Source organism: Schistocerca serialis, chromosome 1, assembly GCF_023864345.2.
Source record: "Schistocerca serialis cubense isolate TAMUIC-IGC-003099 chromosome 1, iqSchSeri2.2, whole genome shotgun sequence".
In the NCBI taxonomy this organism is placed as follows: Eukaryota; Metazoa; Arthropoda; class Insecta; order Orthoptera; family Acrididae; genus Schistocerca; species Schistocerca serialis.
This window is the reverse complement of record NC_064638.1, coordinates 1043780523-1043801125: the sequence shown is the minus strand read 5'-3', so window position 1 is coordinate 1043801125 and position 20603 is coordinate 1043780523. Positions and strand designations below refer to the sequence as shown.

The following is a 20603-nucleotide window of genomic DNA, read 5'->3' as shown; positions in this document are numbered from 1 at the left end:
GTCTCACGTGAACCGATCTACACACCACTTATGTTCGTGTGTAGATTTCCAGAAGGTTTTCGACATTGTTCCTTACAAGCGTCTTCTAACCAAACAGCTTGCCTACGGAGTAACACCTTAGTTCTGCGACTGGATTCGTGTTTTCCTGTCAGAAAGGTCACAGTTCGTAGCAATAGACGAGTAAAACAGAAGTAATATCCAGCGTTCCACAAGGAAGTGTTACAGGCCCTCTATTGTTCCTGATCTATATTAACGACGTAGCAGACAATCTGAGCAGCCGTCTTAGATTGTTTGCAGATGATGCTGTCATTTACCGTCTTGTAAAGTCATCAGATGATCAAAACGACTTGCAAAATGATTTAGATAATATGTCTGTTGGTGCGATAAGTGGCAATTGACCCTGAATAAAGAAAAGTGTGAAGTTATTCACATGAGTACTAAAAGAAATCAGCTAAATTTCGATTACGTGATAAGTCTCACAAATCTGTGGTCTGCAAATTCGACTAAATACTTAGGGATTACAATTACAAATAAGCTAAATTGGAAAGAACACAAAGATGATATTGTAGGTAGAGCAAGCCAAAGACTGCGACTCATTGGCAGAACACTTAGAAGGTGTAACAGGTCTGGTAAAGAGACTTATTTTGGAGTATTGCTGTGCGGTGTGGGATCCGCATCAGGTGGGACTGACGGATGACATCGAGAAAGTACAAAGAAGTGCAGCTCATTTTGTATTATCACTAAATAGGGGAGATAGTGTCACAGACATGATAAGTGAATTGAAGTGGCAATCGTTAAAACAAAAGCGTTTTTGTTGCGACTGGATCTTCTCATGAAATTTCAATCACCAGTTTTCTCCTCCGATTGCGAAAACTTACTGTTGGCCCCCAACTATATAGGGAGAAACGATCATCACGATAAAATAATAGATATCAGGGCGTGCACAGAAAAATGTAAGTGGTCGTGATTCCCGCGTGCCGTTCGAGAGTGGAACGGCTGAGAGGCAGCATGAAGGTGGTTCCTTGAACCCTCTGCCAGGCACTTTATTGTGAATAGCAGAGTAATCACGTAGATCTAGAGGTAGATGAAAGTTCACGTGAATATTTTCACAGCCAAATACAATAATTATATTTCGAAATCTAAATGTGATGAAGCAGTGTGAATTCGCTCTTTCGATTATGTGTATGTTCAGGTTTGATTTCTGTTGAAGTGAAATGTGTCTAGTAAAATCACAATCACCCTCCACTTTCTCCATTCCCATGCTTTCTGACCTCTCAGATAACAGCAGAGAGGTCGAAACGTTTGTCGTATAGGGATAAAGTAAAAACTATCGTTACGCAGCCTAACAACATGGAAGATGATTTTTACCTTCAATGACAACAGCCACGAAAGCCATCAGACTTCAACAGTTTGAAATAATCCTTATGATATGCCTAGGAGCTATAGACCATTTGGTTCCAGGACAGTTGGCGCAGTTGCTGTTCACAGTGCTCAGTGTGTGCGGCGTCCACAGACGCAGAGCTGGAAGGCGAGCCTCCGTCCGGCCGGCCTGCCGCGCGCTTGCGCGCTGAGAGCCGACGGAACACAGCAGCTGCGGTGGCGGCGGCAGCGGCGGCGGCAGCGGACGCCAGGCGTCGCGGCGACTCGCTCGCATTCGGGTCGGCTCTCCTTCGTACGGGCGCAGCGTCGAACGCGGCAGCGGCGGTGGACACCACAGCGGCGGAGTCCTGCGCCGGTGAGTACAGCCCCTGTTGCTCTGCTTCCTGCGACGCAGCCATTGCGACTGCTACACGCTTACGCTGAGGCCGTGTGCGTGTATGTGTGTGGTTGTGTTTGTGTATGTGTGTATGCTTACTGGGAGTCGTCGATTCATCGGAAGCTACGCCCCACTGGTCCTAACAACAACTTTCAAAATAAAATTTGGTAACTACAGCTTAGATTACTAATGGGATATCTAAGTTTCACATTATATCCTCATACTGACCAATTCGCATCACGTAACAACTTCGATTTCGCTTCTTTATTTGTTGTCACCTATTTTTCAGTATGCCTGCGTATTCTCCCGACGTTGTTTTCTTTGATTTCTTCTGTTCATGTTCTTCCTGATTTGTCATGTTCCTGTCTTGGAAGTCTTCTAAATTTAGTATTTCATTCCGGCTTAAGCTTCTGTGGCTTATATCCGTTTCACTGTAGTTCTTCTTTTATTTCTGAAATCCACAGAATTGTTGAAAGCTTTGCTCCATAAACTCAGAAATATTTGTTGATTTAACCTGTTCCCATTCACTCGTGAGATGTGTTCAAAGAGGATTAACCTTCGCTACACCATTACTTATACTGTTTTGGTAGATCTCATTAATTCTCAGTTTCAACAATCCGTAATTTGTATTCTACCCATTATTTTTTAATAATTCGTCTTTCAAATAGCCGGCCGGAGTGGCGCTACAGTCTGGAACCGCACGACCGCTACGGTCGCAGGTTCGAATCCTGCCTCGGGCATGGCTGTGTGTGATGTCCTTAGGTTAGTTAGGTTTAAGTACTTCTAAGTTCTAGGGGACTTATGACCACAGCAGTTGAGTCCCATAGTGCTCAGAGCAATTTGAACCATTTTTTTTTCTTTCAAATATCTGAAATCTGTTCAGATTGTAGCTTCTCGTTAAGCATTCATATTAATGCAAACTGGTCTTCCCACGTGCTGTAGTTCTTTAGTTTGTACTTTTAGAGCGGTATTTCCCACTACAGATATTTTTAGACACCATGTACTCCTGTCTTGTTACTAGTTGTTGCAGCCACTGCAAATTTTTCTATTCTCCTCTGCTTTGATGTGTCACCGAGGTATTTAAATTTAATTACTCGTTCTATTTTACCTATCTAAATTTCTATGCATTTTGGTGCAGTCTTTATATTTTTTGAGAACTTCGTCTTTTCAGCAGAAATTCTGTGACCAGTCCTATTTGTTATTATTTCCAGAAGATTTATTTCAGTTATTGCTTTCGAGAAATTATTGTATTTTATTTTACTGCTTTATTCATGGCTGTAACTTTCAATAACTGTAGTATTATTTTCTCAAGATAAAATTCAGTCATCAGTTGCAAACAAATTCTATTATGCATTGCTGGTTACCGGTTTAAAGTAGCCACATACAATATGTACACATGACAGCAAAAAAAGTGGGTTACTGCCCAATGTAACCAACATAACGTAGCTGTGTTGCAGGTCCTCTAAACACCAAAACCCCATGGGGTACAGTCGTTTAATTACACGCAATGGGTACCGCAAGAGACTACTAAGAGACCAAAGGTCTTTATGGCAGTCAGTCTAAGCATCAACTATTATCGTCATACAAAACATATTAGAAAACACGTTCTTATCGATGAGACACCCCATAACACTCATAAACTAACCTTAATAACAACAAGTGACATTCCAAAAGTTCTGAGAAAAAGGATTATTTTACATATGTCATACAGTAATCCTTAGTCAAAATTAAATACTTGAGACAATATACTGAGTTACAAAGCTGTACAGCAATTGGAAAAATGTTTTTCGCTCTCTAAAAGGTTTTCCATCCATGTGCTGAAGGTCGCCCAACGGCGAGTGGCTCTGGAAACTGGATATTGGACGAACCAGCAGAAAAACGCGATTAACGGCAACAAGCACTCTACGGAAATCTCAACATTAACAGCGAATCACCAGTAATATCATTGTCCTCGTAACATATCAACAGCTACGTGTACTCAAATTTGAGCTTAAAATGAGATGAGCAACGTCGTCGTTCTGGACCTGGATTCAAACCCAGCACCTATAGCCATTGCTAACTAAGCAAAGCTTTGTTTGTGCCTTATTGAGACCGGATCACTAGGCATAATGAGACGTGAAGTATAGACGTTTGCACCAGTATCAGTTATCAGTTCAGATCCTGAAAATAAATGACGAAAATATTTGTACTGAACTGGGAATCCTGTCATAACAGTTACCGTCCTGGGAACTACCCCCAACGACGTTTAATATGGTGTCATTCACAAGGAACAAGGTATGCTCACGTTTAAAATTGAAATGCCATCATGTAAAGCTTGTGACAAGGATGTGAACCCAGCACCTAATCGGATTGTTAAATAAGTACAGTCGTGCTCAAAAGTATCCGAACGACCTGAATTGCATTTCGCCCGATTTCCAAGCAACCCACATAACGCAGCTGTCTAGCAGGTCTTCTAATCGCTCCTTGATACAGCCGTTTGACTATTGAAAATGGTTCCAACAAGTTACCACTAGAAAACACTGCTCTGTATCGCCATAACTCATGATGTAAAGTAATACCACGATACTAAAAATATCAGGGAACAACTCATCACAGATACGACTGTCCTTGAGGCTTGTAAGCTCGCAATTATTGCAATAACTGACACACCTGAAATGTTAGCACTCTCGCTATTACGTCAGATAGGTAATGCACGTAGTAAGTTCGTCGTATTCGCGATTTCCTCTTCAAAGTAACATACCATACTTGTTATTTAACACAAAATGCCATTAAAAATTTACGTTATTCACGAACAGCTAGTTGAGAATATATATGAACTTCAAATGCAACGACGAACCGACTCGTTCTGCAAATGCATTCAAACCCAGGTCATGCAAACTAAGATTTCGTGACTGACGGAAATTAACAGTCATTACTGACTAGGCATAAAGAGAGTGATATACTTCGATTTTATACAGTATCAGTTAACAAATATCAACTTTAAATTACATAACGTAAACATTTTTAACGGTCGCGAATTCCTATTGTCCCTGTTAACGAACTACGAGAGATGTTAAATACTGCATCTTCACAAGTAACTTACTTGAAATGCAGTGAGGTAAAGCTTTGTGTTGGACGGGGATTCGAACCCAGAACCTAATCGGATTGTTATCCAAGCACAATCAACTTTGACATATCGAATTTTCTCGGCAGTAGCTAGATGTATTAAATGAAATGACGAGACGAAACATTAATTTTTCCTTCCCGGGACTCCAACCCGGCACGTATCGCTGTTATATTCTAGAGAAAAGCAACGTTAAGTATGGGTTTGTTACACCAGCAGCGACATGTCAGCATGTTTGAACTAGAAATAGTATGACGAAGTGTTCAGTGCTGACTGAGAATCGAACCGCAAACATATCGTTGTTGACTACACGTAAAGAGACGTCAGCTAACGAATTTTTCTCCACCAGCAGCTCGGAATAACATCCTTGAACTTACACTGATCTCGCAAATAGTTCTGTGTCTCACTGGGAGTCAAAAACGTCAGATATCGTTGGTGTTGACAACGAATGAAAATGCATTAAAAATAAAAATTATTATCCACCAGCAGATAGGTGATCTCATGCTAGAGCTTGATAATACATAGCGAAAAGTTTAGTACTGGGCCAGGATTCCAACCCATTCATGCGCAATATGTGGAGATTTTGAGGAATCTGCAGTTTTGAACAAACAACAAGTTGTAGTCGAGCTGTATTGTCACGAAGGGATCAAATTCCGCGTTAAGGGCGGTCTGAGTTGCATTCCCTGTTCAGAACAAATTTTATAGACATACAGAATATCAAATAAAAGACGGAATAAGGTGGTTTGTTTCGTCACTAGAAATAAATAACTAGTATAAGAAAGGTTACTGGTGATAGAGTTTCTACATGTCGCCACTCCTTCCTTTATTGTGGTTCCACCTAACGTCTACTTGGTAGAGAAGGAATATCATGTTTAATGTGATTTTCAGACCACAATGCCATTATACCTACTTCACTTGACGTAGCCAGAAGAGAATAGAATCTGCCCCTCCCTATCAAAAACCTTCGGCAGAAGTTTGAACCGAACCGAGACCATCATCATATGAAACTGTCATCAGTCCAACAGACCACCAAACCCTCTTCTCCACGATTCATTTCTCTCTCATAACACCGTTGCGGCACACAAGATGAGAATTCTGACACACAGGCTCCCTGTGGTGGTTTGCAGGATGTTCAGTACATTCATTTACTTGGTTGACCGAATCGCCATGAACTAGCTGCCTTGGCTACCCAGTGCATACATTCGACTCTATTTTGTAATCACCCAAATGAAATAACGTAACTGCCACCTACACAGAACTGCCAACAGTGTAGGATGCAGAAATTTAGATAGGAAGTGTTCCTTTCCATTTGGGCTACTCTATTGCGCTATCTGTTTGTTGAAACCATCGTGCAGTGCAAAAGAAATGCTGGAACAGTCTGTCTCACAGAAGTCTAGATCCAACCATATGCATTATCTCACAGCACTGTGGAATGCCTACGTTCTGGACGAACTGGTGCGGAAGCTACGTCACAGCCAACAGCGTAACGGTAAGCGTCGCGCACTGTTAATAAGACGTCACGTGATCTGTTACATTCGCTACTACATTTTTTTAAAACGCAATTCTGCTGTCTGCTGAAGTTCACAATTTAATGGAACTTTCAACATAATTCTCTTCACTTCTCAACCCAAAATAGTCGCATGTGGAAAAAAGGCTAACTTGTGTGTCATTTTGTTCTTTTCAGGTTTAATACACGGCCAGGCAGCAGATGCGCTTGAAGCTTTTGTATTATGTATGGGGAGAGCGCATCGTGCCAAAATAGTCAGAAAAGTATTTTCTACATTAGCTGTCGTCTGGTAGAGGCATTTTATTCTTCTTCAAACCTTGTTTGACAGCTGTAACTCAGAACAAGTTTTCTACACGCATGTAATCAATAAACTGCATGTGCAATGTCAGACTGTTACAGATAACATCAGAGAATTCGCTGATATCGTTCATGATTAATTTCTCTCTCATGTCTAGTATTGTTTTAACAATACTAAAAAACTGTGCACTGTATTGTAAGAAATGAAATAAAACTACCCACGATAAGCTTACGACGAAAGTAAGTCTGTTTTAGCAAAACTGAGTATCTGTACACAAGCGTGCCTCTATCTGCACGAAATAGTAAAACACTATTCACTTAGATTTGCAGTGGGTCTGTGTTGAAATGGTATGCTGCGTCATACTCAACGGGTATGCAAACGTGGCATTTCATAAATAAAGTTACGTATTCCTAGAAACCCAAAATTTGCTTGTCAGCAGCGGAAAGAGGCGTTACCTGTTGTGCAGCATTGTAAGTTTTTCACCGTCGCACTATGAGCTGAAATTATTTTCTTACGATTTGCTTATGGATGTTTGATCTGACTGCTTGCAGCTCTTACACAGAAGGGGCAAAAACGTTACATTTAGCGAGGCTGGAACCGTGAACCGTAACTGTCGCGTTTCCACAGGTCATCACGTCAACACAGAGCTAGCGGAGAGATATTGTTTGCGACTTCCTTTTAGGGGGACAATAGTGGCTAGAACTCGTAAACCGCTATTTACAGGACGAGATTAGTTGCGATTGCCACGTTCAATGACTTTGCTCGGCTGAAAACCGTAAATTTACAATCTTCTGTTACACCTCAAGCGATAACAACTCAGGTTATTCAATGGAAATGACACGAGAAATCAAGAGAACTTTGAGGCTTAATTCCGTGCAACAAGGAAGTAACTCGTCGATCACAGAGTTGCTAAACTTACCTTGCGTTGTTGCCAAATCTCAGTTACATTACCAGCAGGAAGAAGACGAACCGATGTGATCCTACAGCGGGCTGGGAAGTGACCATAGCTGGCGCCTCAAAGACGCGGCTGCTACGGCCTGGAATACGTAATGCGTCTGATTCGCATTTCTGTAACTAGGTTTAGGGACTGGAGCTTAGTTGCTAATAATACTCAGAACTGACTGCTACTAAGCATCATAAATCAGTAACTCTCATAGTTATTTTTATATTTCTTTCGTAACTATACTCAAAACTAAGAAACTCATTCACGGATGTTTTCGTACTTCGCCGATAATCGAGCACAACAAACAAATAAAAATAAAAAGAGAATGTGGGTGTGCGTGTGTGGGTGTGTGTGTGTGTGTGTGAGAGAGAGAGAGAGAGAGAGAGAGAGAGAGAGGGAGGGAAGGAGGGAGGGAGAGAGAGAGAGAGAGAGAGAGAGAGAGAGAGAGTGAGAGAGACAGAGGGGGGGGGGGGGGGAATTGTTGTAAAGAAATTGAATACTGGCATGTAAAGAAATCTTTCATTAAAATGACTCGTTCCACATCATTACAAAATGTCGTATTCATGATCAATGGAACAAGTATTAATCTAATTTAATCTAATCATATAATATTGCTGACTATCCATGAAGAGTCATGAAGTACCGAAATTTTCTCCAATATCAGTAAATAAATGACGACAGTTTTTGTAATAAACCGTGACTCCTATCAAGACCCTTTCTCCCCTGTTAACTTACCATGAAAGATGTCTGATATACCTCAATTCAGAAGTAACGAAGTGTGTATGAATTTAAAGATGAAGCGCATGATGTGAAGTTCTGCGACGGAGATACGAACCCAAGACGTAATCGGATTGTTAACTAAGTAAAATCAAATGTTACGTATCGGTTTTTCTTGCCAGCTGCTAGGTGTTTAATCTAAAATAAGGACACAAATTTTTGTGCCTGAGCGACAATCGAACCGCACTCCTATCGCTCTTCTTTATTGTCCACGAATATTGCTTAAGTATCAATTGCTTGCTCACCAACAGTAAGATGAGTGCGTGTTTGTCCAGAAATTGTTGGCAACATGAACAGACACGTTAATTTTCACTAGCAGGCCGGTGTGCACGTGATAGGGCTTGAAATGAAATTATGAATATTTTTGTACTCGATCAGGATTCGGACCCACACATTTACCTTTGGAGAAGACCTAGAGAAGACTGCAGTCTTGGGAAAAGGAATGAAATGATTGAACTATATTGTTCCGAGAGATTCAGATCCTCGAAAGAGGAGATACGAATTCGAATCACAGTCCAGCAAATTTTTCATCGTCTTTAGTTCAATCAAGTACAAGTAAAATAAGAGCCCTGTTCCTTTAGGCGGCTATCAGTTCATCAAATAAAATAAAATTTTCTAATGTAAGTTTACTGGTGACAGTATTTCTGTTTATCATGACCTCCACCTATGTCATTTTCCAACGTAAACCGGCTCTGCCCAGTTTGGAATGAAGGAACGTGATGTTTAATGCGGATTCTGGATTATAACAGCTTTCTCTTGAGGTTACCAGACGTAAAGCAAATCTGTTTGTGCCTCTTAAAACTAAATGCCTGAACCCACGCATTGCACTTGCGATAGTTCGTTCCACCAGACCATTGTGGCCACATTTCCCAGCCCTAGGAGTGTGCTGTAATGGATGATGTGCTGAGCTTACTAAACTAGTCACGGTGAAAAAAAAACGCGAGTCTATTAAATGGGTAAGTAGAAGCAAGCTTCTGACATGGAGATTATGCTATTCTCATGTCAGCAGGATATAAAGACTCTTCTAGGCGTCATAGCCTCGATTTGAAGCCATTTTGAAATTTTCACTAATTATGGAAATTTCTTAGTTCCAGAAAATCCACTGTGAAGTTTCAAGTTACCGAATAATTCGATTATCACCGTCATTATTACTATCATTTTCTTCATACCGCTGCTGTAACACATGTGGTTGAAGATCATTTAAGTTCTTTTGGTCATTATAGAACTAGTTGCCCAAGAACAAGTTCTTTCCCTGTCTACGGAATTCTTTTCATGTTAATATCAAACATCAGCAATTACTCGTAGATCACATTAAAACTAAAGTAATTTATGAAGACGTTATTTGATAACGAAAACGCGCTGCCTTTCATCATTTACTTGCGCCTAGAAATGGCTGTCGAACACTGCCAAACCAAAAGCCAAGGGATCTTACTGCCTTCCAATATACGTCGCTGTCGGTTCTTCCATATGATTTGGTCGACGTGACCTGTTTCTAATTGTGTATGACAGAGAATGTTTTAGAAAATCAATTGTTTTCCTTTGCAATAAACAGAAAGATTTTCATTCTAAGCTATCCAACTCGAAAATTTTCGCAATATTTGTTCAAATTTAATATTCGCTTCCACAATGTAAGGAAAGTATTTCCCAGTTGCAAAACCCGCATCCGACTCACTGTCCTTACACGTAGTCGCTGGGCATAAATTCTAGCTCAAAGCGACACCAGTTTAAGTAACCTAAGCGAAGACTGTTTGCCAGTGCTCTTTCTCACCGGAAAATATGCAATTCACTCATTGGGCTCCATAAGTACACTGTAACAGTAATTTCTGTGTGTATGCAATGCATACGGTTTGTAGAATTTAGTGGTGCTCTCTCTTCCACGTCTGTGTACAATATGCCTGACCTAAAATGGCTCTGAGCACTACGGGACTCAACTGCTGAGGTCATAAGTCCCCTAGAACCTAGAACTACTTAAACCTAACTGACCTAAGGACATCACACACATCCATGCCCGAGGCAGGATTCGAACCTGCGACCGTAGCGGTCGCGCGGTTCCGGACTGTAGCGCCTAGAACCGCTTGGCCACTCAGGCCGGCATGCCTGACCTAAACGGGCCCATTATCATTACAGGCCCTGGGCGGTGCAACATCATATTGACAACAGTAATGTGCTTATACTGACAACCTCATTGTTCGTTTTACTCGATTTTGTAATCATTTAAGTAAAACAACATGACCTTCGAGTGGGAGACATTTCGTCCCCCTTTTCCTTCTGTGAAATTTGTCAGTAAGCTTTTTGCCTTCGAACCAGCAAAATGCGGCAGAGTACGGCTGGTAAACGATTTACAAACCACGATTTAGTGCCGTTAACACGATTTCTTTAAACATTGGCGTAGCTGAAAGAATTTAGTTCCTTCTTAAATCGCCTTGTGCAGCAACGTTCACAGATATCTCAAATAGGAAAAGCGCTTTATCCAGGTACGAAGGTTGTAAGACAAACTTCCCACAGTTTGTGTCATGTTGATCTTTTCGTCTGATAGCACTGCGTAAGTATTTTGTGTAAGAGGTATTAAAGTAGTGTTCCTGTAGCTGTGGGAATCATTGGTAGAAAACGAGTTTAACACCAATGGGTACAGTACTGATAAATATTCAAAATGATTATCAACCTAAGTCTGCGTTCATCCACAAACAGAGGCGTATTTGTAATATTGAAGCTAGACTAGATATCCTTGTCTTCCTTGAGTGGGTATTGGAAGGCGTTTACACACACTTATACGACGGTAATCCCAAAGGTAAGGTCTACTAAGGGACATGCAAGTGCCAACGCAGGCACAAACGAGAGATCCTTAATTTTAATGGCAAGCAGAAACCACAGTGCTGGCTGCATGGTGGCAAGGTGATAAAGAGCAAGACTTTGAATCCGAAGGACTCAGGTTCGATCCCTAACCAGTCCCACGATTTTTATGTGCCGTTTTACACATATTTCCCCTGGGGCAGTGTTTATTGATGTGAAAAATACCGAGTTGTACTGTGGTCCGAAAGCCACGTAAAACTGTAGGTTCCCCTATTAACTGGCCAGGTAAGTCAACGCAACGGTCGGATGAAAGCAACAGCATACCACCTCCAGCAAGTCCGTGCCTATTAAAGCACTGTGGTGTTCAAACCACTCTTGCGATTGATGACTGCTTTACTTTCTATGGGTTCCAAAACTAATGATCTTTGGGTTATTAACATTTTTGTGTTTTCATGCTGTAGCTTTGATACTAGTAAACGTAAGTAACCGGCCGAGCACTGTCACCGTTCGAGTTGTCAAGGTGGTAGACGACGATGCTGTCGACCCCAGTTAAAATTTTGGTCATGGCTATGTTTCAGTCGAATACCTCTATGGGCCTTTCTGCGTATTTCAAGATATACTTTTATACACTTGGTACCCTTCCAAATTGATATCTGATAGAGCTGTATTTAGCAACATGAATTAGATATGTTTTCCGTGTAATATGTCGGACAACACGTCAGTGCAGCGAGATTTCGTGTATGTGTTGCGCATGGTGCAAAAAATATTTGTGTTTTGCTTGCTTCTGTGATACGTTTCACCCCGCTGAATGCGAGCAAGCTCACGAATAGACTGTCAATAACTGAAATTACGCAATAACACACTTAAAAGTTGTATTTTTGCATTACATATCCCGATGAAAATAACTGTACACAGGTTATATGCCTACTTGCTTATTATCGCGCTTCTCGATGCTTTCCTCAAATAATTAAAATAAAAATAAAAAGAAAGAGAGAGAAAACAGAAATGTATTTCAAATATCAGCTCAGTGACGCCATGTTCGTCTCGTGATATAAAGCAAGGATAGTTGATAGGTAATATCTCGTTGTACTAGCGATATGTATGGCTACAGGGTTCTTTGTTTTCTCTCTGCAAACAACTAGAACACAATTCAGTAACAAAGTGGTAAGAACACCTACTCAGTGCGCCAATTAAACACTCAGCCATTCTTGGTTATTTTGTTACTCGTCTGTAATGCAGTAAACATCCTTGACTATTGATATGTAATTACTACCATTGTTATTGTTATTCTTCACCCCACAACAGCTTTCCTATCACTCATTGCCACCGATGCATGCAACGAATGGATCAGGATGAATGGAATATGGGATGTTTCGTCACGGAGAATAGACACATTTATCTCGGTGTCTTGTGTTCAAGGTAATATGAAAATCTCAATAGGAGAAGATGACAACGGGATGCCGGTGATGCAGGCAATAACACCCAAGTATTTCTGTCGACTTAACACCATGACGACAGACAAACTGGCGTCTCACTATATTTTGATTATAATTCGTTACCCTTTTTGCGACCTCATTTTAATACCTCGTGGGAGCAGGCATAAAATTTTGCTTTTTGAACACCGAACAATGACACACAAAGATAGAAGATGGAAGGATACAAAGAAAAAATCAGACTCATGGGTGTGGATCCAGTTCATCATAAGAAGGCTAAACAAGAGGGCAACATTACAAAAGCAATGAATACGTTGGTTAATATACATTATTTGTATAGATCTGAAGATGAAAAAGCGCAGATCTGCACAGTGCCCGCATCTGCACTTTAGTTTCTGTCTTAATGGGAATAATTTTTAGATTATTCTCTTCTGAATTATCAAATGAATTGATTATTACTTGGTGCAGAATAATTAGGTAATTGTGTTTCTTACAGCTTCCGTTCGCACCAACATTTTTCTACATTCTCGTGCAATTCATGAAATTCTACTTGTATGATCACAAGACTGCACATAGATGTAATCGATTTCGAGGTGCGAAGTGTTTGTTATCTCACTTTTCGTGACAGGTTGGCAAAGTTGATTTCCAAATACTTTTTATTTTACTGAAATAATCTTTAGTAACAAAGTAACAAGGTAAGTGTTTTATTCGTATATATTTTGTGGGAAACTGTAATCGTGATGGAAGATTACACACCTGAATATTTGACACAGATGGTAGGAGAAAACGCTGCATATTAACCAAACCCCGAGCCTCCTCTCCGTATCCTCCTATGACACGAGCACAGGACTCTCCTCCTATACCGCTACAGAGCTGTTCCTAGCACAGCCGCCGGCCGCGGTGGCCGTGCGGTTCTAGGCGCTGCAGTCCGGAACCGCGGGACTGCTACGGTTGCAGGTTCGAATCCTGCCTCGGGCATGGATGTGTGTGGTGTCCTTAGGTTAGTTAGGTTTAAGTAGTTCTAAGTTCTAGGGGACTGATGACCAAAGATGTTAAGTCCCATAGTGCTCAGAGCTATTTGAACCTAGCACAGCTGAGAATTGGCAACATCGTCACAAACATTGGGCAACGCCGTGACAGTGCAATCACTTCCGCGTATGGTACTAAACTGATTCGCTAAATTCACTTGATATTCTCTTTCAATTTGAATGACTTGTGCTTATAATCTTCATGTAAACTAAGACACTGAGACAGAAAATTCAATTTTTTGAATAATGGAATGCTATTCTTCACATAAGTGACAACTTTTAATATCTTTCACGATGCGTTATGAGGCTGAGCGACCAATACCATCAAGAGAATAGGCTGCTGACAGCAGTGTGTTCGTAGCCCCGTGGTACTGCACGTGTCTCATGTTCCAACGGTTAAGAAAATCGTCAGTTCTAACCGTGGTAGGAGCAGCGCCTGCGAGCTTTTTTTGTGTATTATTTCATGGGGCTGCGAAATCCCAGAAAAAATTCTGTAACAAAATCAGAAGAAAACCTTTACACATCTAATCCTCTTGGCAGCTCGACTCAGTAAGTTGTGTTAATGGTCGTAGATCTCGCCTTTCTGACTGCCAAGCTGCTATACAATACATGCGTCTCCGAAGAAATTCGAATAGACCATCAACGAGACGAAATTCAATAATGTTCTTCACTTAAGACTCCCATGCCAGGGTGATACGTATGAAGGAAATAAATTGATTACCAAAACGAAAGAAAATACTTTCAGCTCAAAGTGCAATGGTGAAAAACTTACAATGCTGCACAACAGGTAACGCCTCTTTCCGCTGCTGACATGCAAATTTTGGGTTTCTAGGAATACGTAACTTTATTTATGAAGTGCCACGTTTGCATACCTGTTGAGTATGACACAGCATACCATTTAAACACAGGCCCAATCGAAATCTAAGTGAATAGTGTTTTACTAATTCGTGCAGATAGATGCACGCTTGTGTACAGATACTCAGTTTTGTTAAAACAGACTTATTTTCGACGTAAGGTTATCGTGGGTAGTTTTATTTCATTTCTTACAATACAGTGCACAGTTTTCGTAAGGTTTCTTTTAGTGTTGTTAAAACAATACTAAACATGAGAGAGAAATTAATCATCAACGATATATGCGAATTCTCTGATGTTATCTGTAACAGTCTGACAATACACATGCAGTTTATTGATTACATGCGTGTAGAAAACTTGTTCTGAGTTACAGCTGCCAAACAAAGTTTGAAGAAGAATAAAATACCTCTACCAGACGACAGCTAATGTAGAAAATACTTTTCTGACTATTTTGGCACGATGCACTCTCCACATGCATAATAGAAAAGCTTCGAGACGCATCTGCTGCCTGGCCGTGTATTAAACCTGAAAAGAACAAAATGACACAGAAGTTAGCCTTTTTTCCACATGCGACTATTTTGGGTTGAGAAGTGAAGAGAATTATGTTGAAAGTTCCATTAAATTGTGAACTTCAGCAGACAACAGAATTGCGTTTAAAAAAAATGTAGTAGCGAATGTAATAGAACACGCGACATCTTATCAAGGAGTGCGCGACACTTACCGTTACGCTGTTGGCTGTGACGTAGCTACAGCACATCTGGAAGTGAACAACATTTAGTCCAGAACTTCAGCATTCCACAGTGCTGTAAGATATTGCACATGCCCGGATGTAGACTTCTAAGAGACAGACTGTTCCAGCATTTCTTTTGCACTGCACGATGGTTTCAACAAACAGATAGCGCAATTGAGTAGCCCAAATGGAAAGGAACACTTCCTATCTAAATTTCTGCATCCTACACTGTTGGCAGTTCTGTGTAGGTGGCAGTTACGTTATTTCATTTGGGTGATTACAAAATAGAGTCGAATGTATGCACTGGGTAGCCAAGGCAGCTAGTTCATGGCGATTCGGTCAACCAAGTAAATGAATGTACTGAACATCCTGCAAACTACTACAGGGAGCCTGTGTGTCAGAATTCTCATCTTGTGTGCCGCAACGGTGTTATGAAAGAGAAATGAATGGTAGAGAAGAGGGTTTGGTGGTCTGTTGTATTGATGATAGTTTTATAAGATGATGGTCTCGGTTCGGTTCAAACTTCTGCCGAAGTTTTTTGATAGGGAGGGGCAGATTCTGTTCTCTTCTGGCTACACCAAGTGAAGACGTTATAATGGCATTGTGGTCTAAAATCACATTGAACATGATATTCCTTCTCTACCAAGTAGACGTTAGGTGGAACCGCAATAAGGTAAGGAGTGGCGACATGTAGAAACTCTATCACCAGTAACCTTTCTTATAGTAGTTATTTATTTCTAAAGACGAAACAAACCCTTAGAATGGTCACAGGACACTTATTCCATCTTTTATTTGAGATTATGTATGTCGATAAATTGGTTCTGAACTGGGAATGCAACTCAGACCGCCCTTAACGCGTAATTTGATCCCTTCGTGACAATACAGCTCGACTACAACTTGTTGTTTGTTCAAAACTGCAGATTCCTCAAAATCTCCACATATTGCGCATGAATGGGTTGGAATCCTGGCCCAGAACTGAACTTTTCACTATGTATTATCAAGCTCTAGCATTAGAACACCTATCTACTGGTGGATAATAATTTTTATTTTTAATGCATTTTCATTCGTTGTTAACACCAAAGATATCTGACGTTTTTGACTCCCAGTGAGTCACAGAACTATTTGCAAGATCACTGTAAGTTCAAGGATGTTATTCCGAGCTGCTGTTGGAGAAAAATTCGTTAGCTGACGTCTCTTTGTGTGTAGTCAACAACGCTATGTTTGGCGTTCGATTCTCAGTCAGCACTGAATACTTCGTCATATTATTTTTAGTTCAAACATGCTGACATGTGGCTGCTGGTGTAACCAACTGATATTTAACGTTCCTTTTCTCTAGACTATAACAGCGATGCGTGCCGGGTTGGAGTCCTGAGAAGCAAAAATTAATGTTTCGTCTCGTCATTTCATTTAATACATCTAGCTACTGCCGAGAAAATCCGATATGTCAAATATGATTGTGCTTGGATAACAATCCGATTAGGTTCTGGGTTCGAATCCCTGTCCAACACAAAGCTTTAACTCACTGCTTTTCAAGTAAGTTACTTGTGAAGAATCAGTATTTAACATCTCTCGTAGTTCGTTAACAGGGACAATTGATGATGGGTAGGAATTCGCGTCCGTTGAAAATGTTACATTATGCAATTTAAAGTTGATATTTGCTAACTGATACTGTTCAAAAATGAGGTATATCACTCTCTTTATGCCTTGTCAGAAATGATTGTTAATTTCCGTCAGCCACGAAATCTTAGCCTGCATTATTGGTTCAAATGTATCTGAGCACTATGGGACTCAACATCTGAGGTCATCAGTCCCCTAGAGCCTAGAACTACTTAAACCTAACTAATCTAAGGACATCACACACATCCATGCCCGAGGCAGGATTCCAACCTGCGACCGTAGCAGTCACGCGGTTCCGGACCGATGTACCTAGAACCGCACGGCCACCACGGCCTAGCTTGCATGACCTGGGTTTGAATCCATATGCAGAACGAGGTGGTTCGTCGTGTCATTCGAAGTTCATACATATTCTCAACTAGCTGCTCGTGAATAACGTAAATTTTTAATGGCATTTTGTGTTAAATAACAAGTATGGTATGCTACTTTGAAGAGGAAATCACGAATACGACGAAATTACTACGTGCATTACCTATCTGACGTAATAATGAGAGTGCTAACATTTCAGGTATGTCATTTATTGCAATAAATGTAAGCTTACAAGCCTTAAGGACAGTCTTATCTGTGATGTGTTCCCTGATATTTGTAGTATCGTGGTATTACTTTACATCTTGAGTTATTGCGATACAGAGCAGTGTTTTCGAGTGGTGATTTGTTGGAACCATTTTCAATAGTCACACGACCGTACCAAGGAGCGATTAAAGGACCTGCTAGACAGCTGCGTTATGTGGGTTGCATGGGAATCAGGTGAAATGCAATTCAGGTCGTTCGGATACTTTTGAGCACGACTGTACATAAAATCAGAAGTTAAATATCAAATGTTTTCACCAATAGCGAAATGCTGGAACCTTAATTAACGATAGAGTTGTTTTTGCCTGACTAGGATTCGAACCCAGCGGCTAGCACCGTCGTTTTCTAGCCAGGAACAGACGATAAATAGCTATTGTTGGTTCACCAGTAGCGAGATGGGCGCATGTTTAGCTAGACATCAGGCGACGAAATGTTCTGTGCTGAATGGAATTCAAACCCCACACACGTGGTCATGAAGAAACTTTAACTATCAAATTCTTTTCCAATAATAGCTAGGAATGGCATGTTTGTACTTTCTATGATGTAATGGAAAATACTCTGCTGGCTAGAAGTTCAATCCACAACATGTCGACGGCCGCGGTGGTCTCGCGGTTCTAGGCGCGCAGTCCGGAACCGTGCGACTGCTACGGTCGCAGGTTCGAATCCTGCCTCGGGCATGGATGTGTGTGATGTCCTTAGGTTAGTTAGGTTTAAGTAGTTCTAAGTTCTAGGGGACTGATGACCACAGCTGTTAAGTCCCATAGTGCTCAGAGCCATTTGAACCATTATGAACCACAACATGTCGTCGTTGGTGATCACAACGAACACAACGTCAAACCCAAATCCGTTTTCACCAGTAGGATGGAGAGGAATGTTTGAACTTCAAAAGATGTAAGGAAACGTTTGATCTTGTAATGTTGTGATAAAACGCTCAGAATGTGGCTGTGAGTTGAAACTAACACGTTACAGCTGACAACGCACGAAGAGACGTTGAAAATGCAACTATTTTTCACCGGTAGTTCGGAGTGCACATGCTAGGGCTTGAAATGAAATAATGACTATATTGTGCTGATCAGGATTCGAAACCATATAGGTGCCTTTCGAGGACGCCTGGAAGAGTTTGCAATCTTCGGGAACACAGTGAAATCGAAATCTTATCCCAGTACAGCATCACAATTTTCAACGTCTCAGTTTCAAATAAAGTAAGATCCTTGTGAACTTACATGGCCATTGGTTCATTAAATGAAATATTTTTTCTAGTTTACGACGGCTTGCTGGTGACAGAGTCTCTGCTTTACGGGGTTTCTCCATCTGTCGCAGCTCAAACGAATGCCCAGTCGGCAGCGAAGGGATGTTATCTTTACTGCGGATATTGAACTACGGAGCTTACTGGCGTTCTGCAATTGGCGTTACTAGGGGTGAAGGCGAGCTACTCGTGTGTGTTAAAAATCTACGCCTGACGTGAGATGTAAACCTACACGTTTTACACATCAATACAAGATTAATCCACCAGAGCACAGAACCCCCTGCCAAGCACATAATTATGAATTGCAGAGTATTCATTTAGATGTAGATGCAGATGTCAAGGGACGCGTAACAGGAATGAGGCGGTATCTGGGAATGGAAGTACAAAATATAAGCGTGAAATGCTTGCAAAGTATTGCTTACTTAGATGTGCGCCACAGTTCGTTTTATCTTAGGACCGAGAGATAAGGAAGGACTGTTCTCAGATCGAAGAATGGGTTATAGGGAAGGGGAGATCAAAGAATACGGTTTCATAGGTGTGAGAGGAATGATAGAGAATAAAGACAGCAGAAATTAAAAGAGAAAATGTAGCGTCATTGGAAACCGCTAGATTTGTTTGCAAAGTTTTGGGGGAGTGTAATAGAAGGGCACTTGCGGCGATAGTGTCAGAGAGAGACAGTGTGAGAGAGAATAGAAGAGATATTAACAACGAGTAAACATAAATGTTCATATGTGTGTGAAATCTTATGGGACTTAACTGCTGAGGTCATCAGTCCCTAATCTTACACACTACTTAGCCTAAATTATCCTAAGGACAAACTGTTGTGACTTGGCAAGACAGCCAAGCCACTATGAGATAGCCGAAAGGCACGCGTTTAAGCTCACGCAGGCTGGCGTGAGGTCTGGAACAGTTAAAGGAGTTGAGTCTAGTAAAAAAAGTACGTAGCTTCTGGAATACTTAACTTTAATCCATAATTGGTAAACATCGGTCTGACGGTACATGCATCACAAGATAAATAGCAAATGATAATGGCGCCTTGCTAGGTCGTAGCAAATGACATAGCTGAAGGCTATGCTAACTATCGTCTCGGCAAATGAGAGCGTAATTTGTCAGTGAACCATCGCTAGCAGTCGGCTGTACAACTGGGGCGAGTGCTAGGAAGTCTCTCTAGACCTGCCGTGTGGTGGCGCTCGGTCTGCAATCACTGATAGTGGCGACACCCTGGTCCGACGTATACTAACGGACCGCGGCCGATTTAAAGGCTACCACCTAGCAAGTGTGGTGCCTGGCGGTGACACCACATTCCTCCCCCGCAAACCGGCGTACGGTTGTGTTATAAGGCTTCCGCCCGCCGTGGGAGGACCCCATGTTGGCGTATGCGACGAGGTGGGGAGCCTAACAACAGGCGAGGCTATGCCACCCGCACCCTGCCATTCGGTCCGAGGGGAGCTAGGAAACGCCTGAAAACCTAGTCCAGGGTGCACGCCAACATGCGGTGTATGCGCCCGCAGAGAGAAAGGAGGGGCCGAAGTGTCGACCTCCATCGAGCCGGGGCACCCGACGGGCGAAGATGACATATGGTCCGGAGCGGGCAAGAATTCCATGGCGGAGGACAACTGGTCACGGGAAGCAATCGGCGGCGCGTGACCCAGGGAGGCGCCCGGCGGTTGCAGCGACGCGTCCACTGCGGGCGTCGCCGGCGGGAGAACAGGCGGCGGCGCGTCGCCATGGGGCAAAATGGAAGGCATCGTCGGTAACACCTGGGGCTGAGGCGAGCCAGTAGATGGGTCCCCAGGGCGCTGACCGGACGGCACCGTCGCTGAAAGCAGACGGGGAGCGGCAGAACCCGTGCGACGACAGAGGCGCAGCTGATTGAGATGCCGACGCACCTCACCA

At 41.9% G+C, this 20603-nt stretch overlaps 1 protein-coding gene across 1 annotated transcript in view; it reads left to right on the top strand.

Annotated features, from left to right (window-relative positions):
* Positions 1-1645: 1645 nt before the first annotated feature.
* The window catches only part of LOC126458809 (parathyroid hormone/parathyroid hormone-related peptide receptor-like), a gene marked incomplete at its 3' end in the record, with an annotated part of 611649 nt that continues 592691 nt past the window's right edge, over positions 1646-20603 (top strand). The window contains exon 1 of the mRNA XM_050095819.1: positions 1646-1735. The remainder of the gene's footprint in view (positions 1736-20603) is intronic.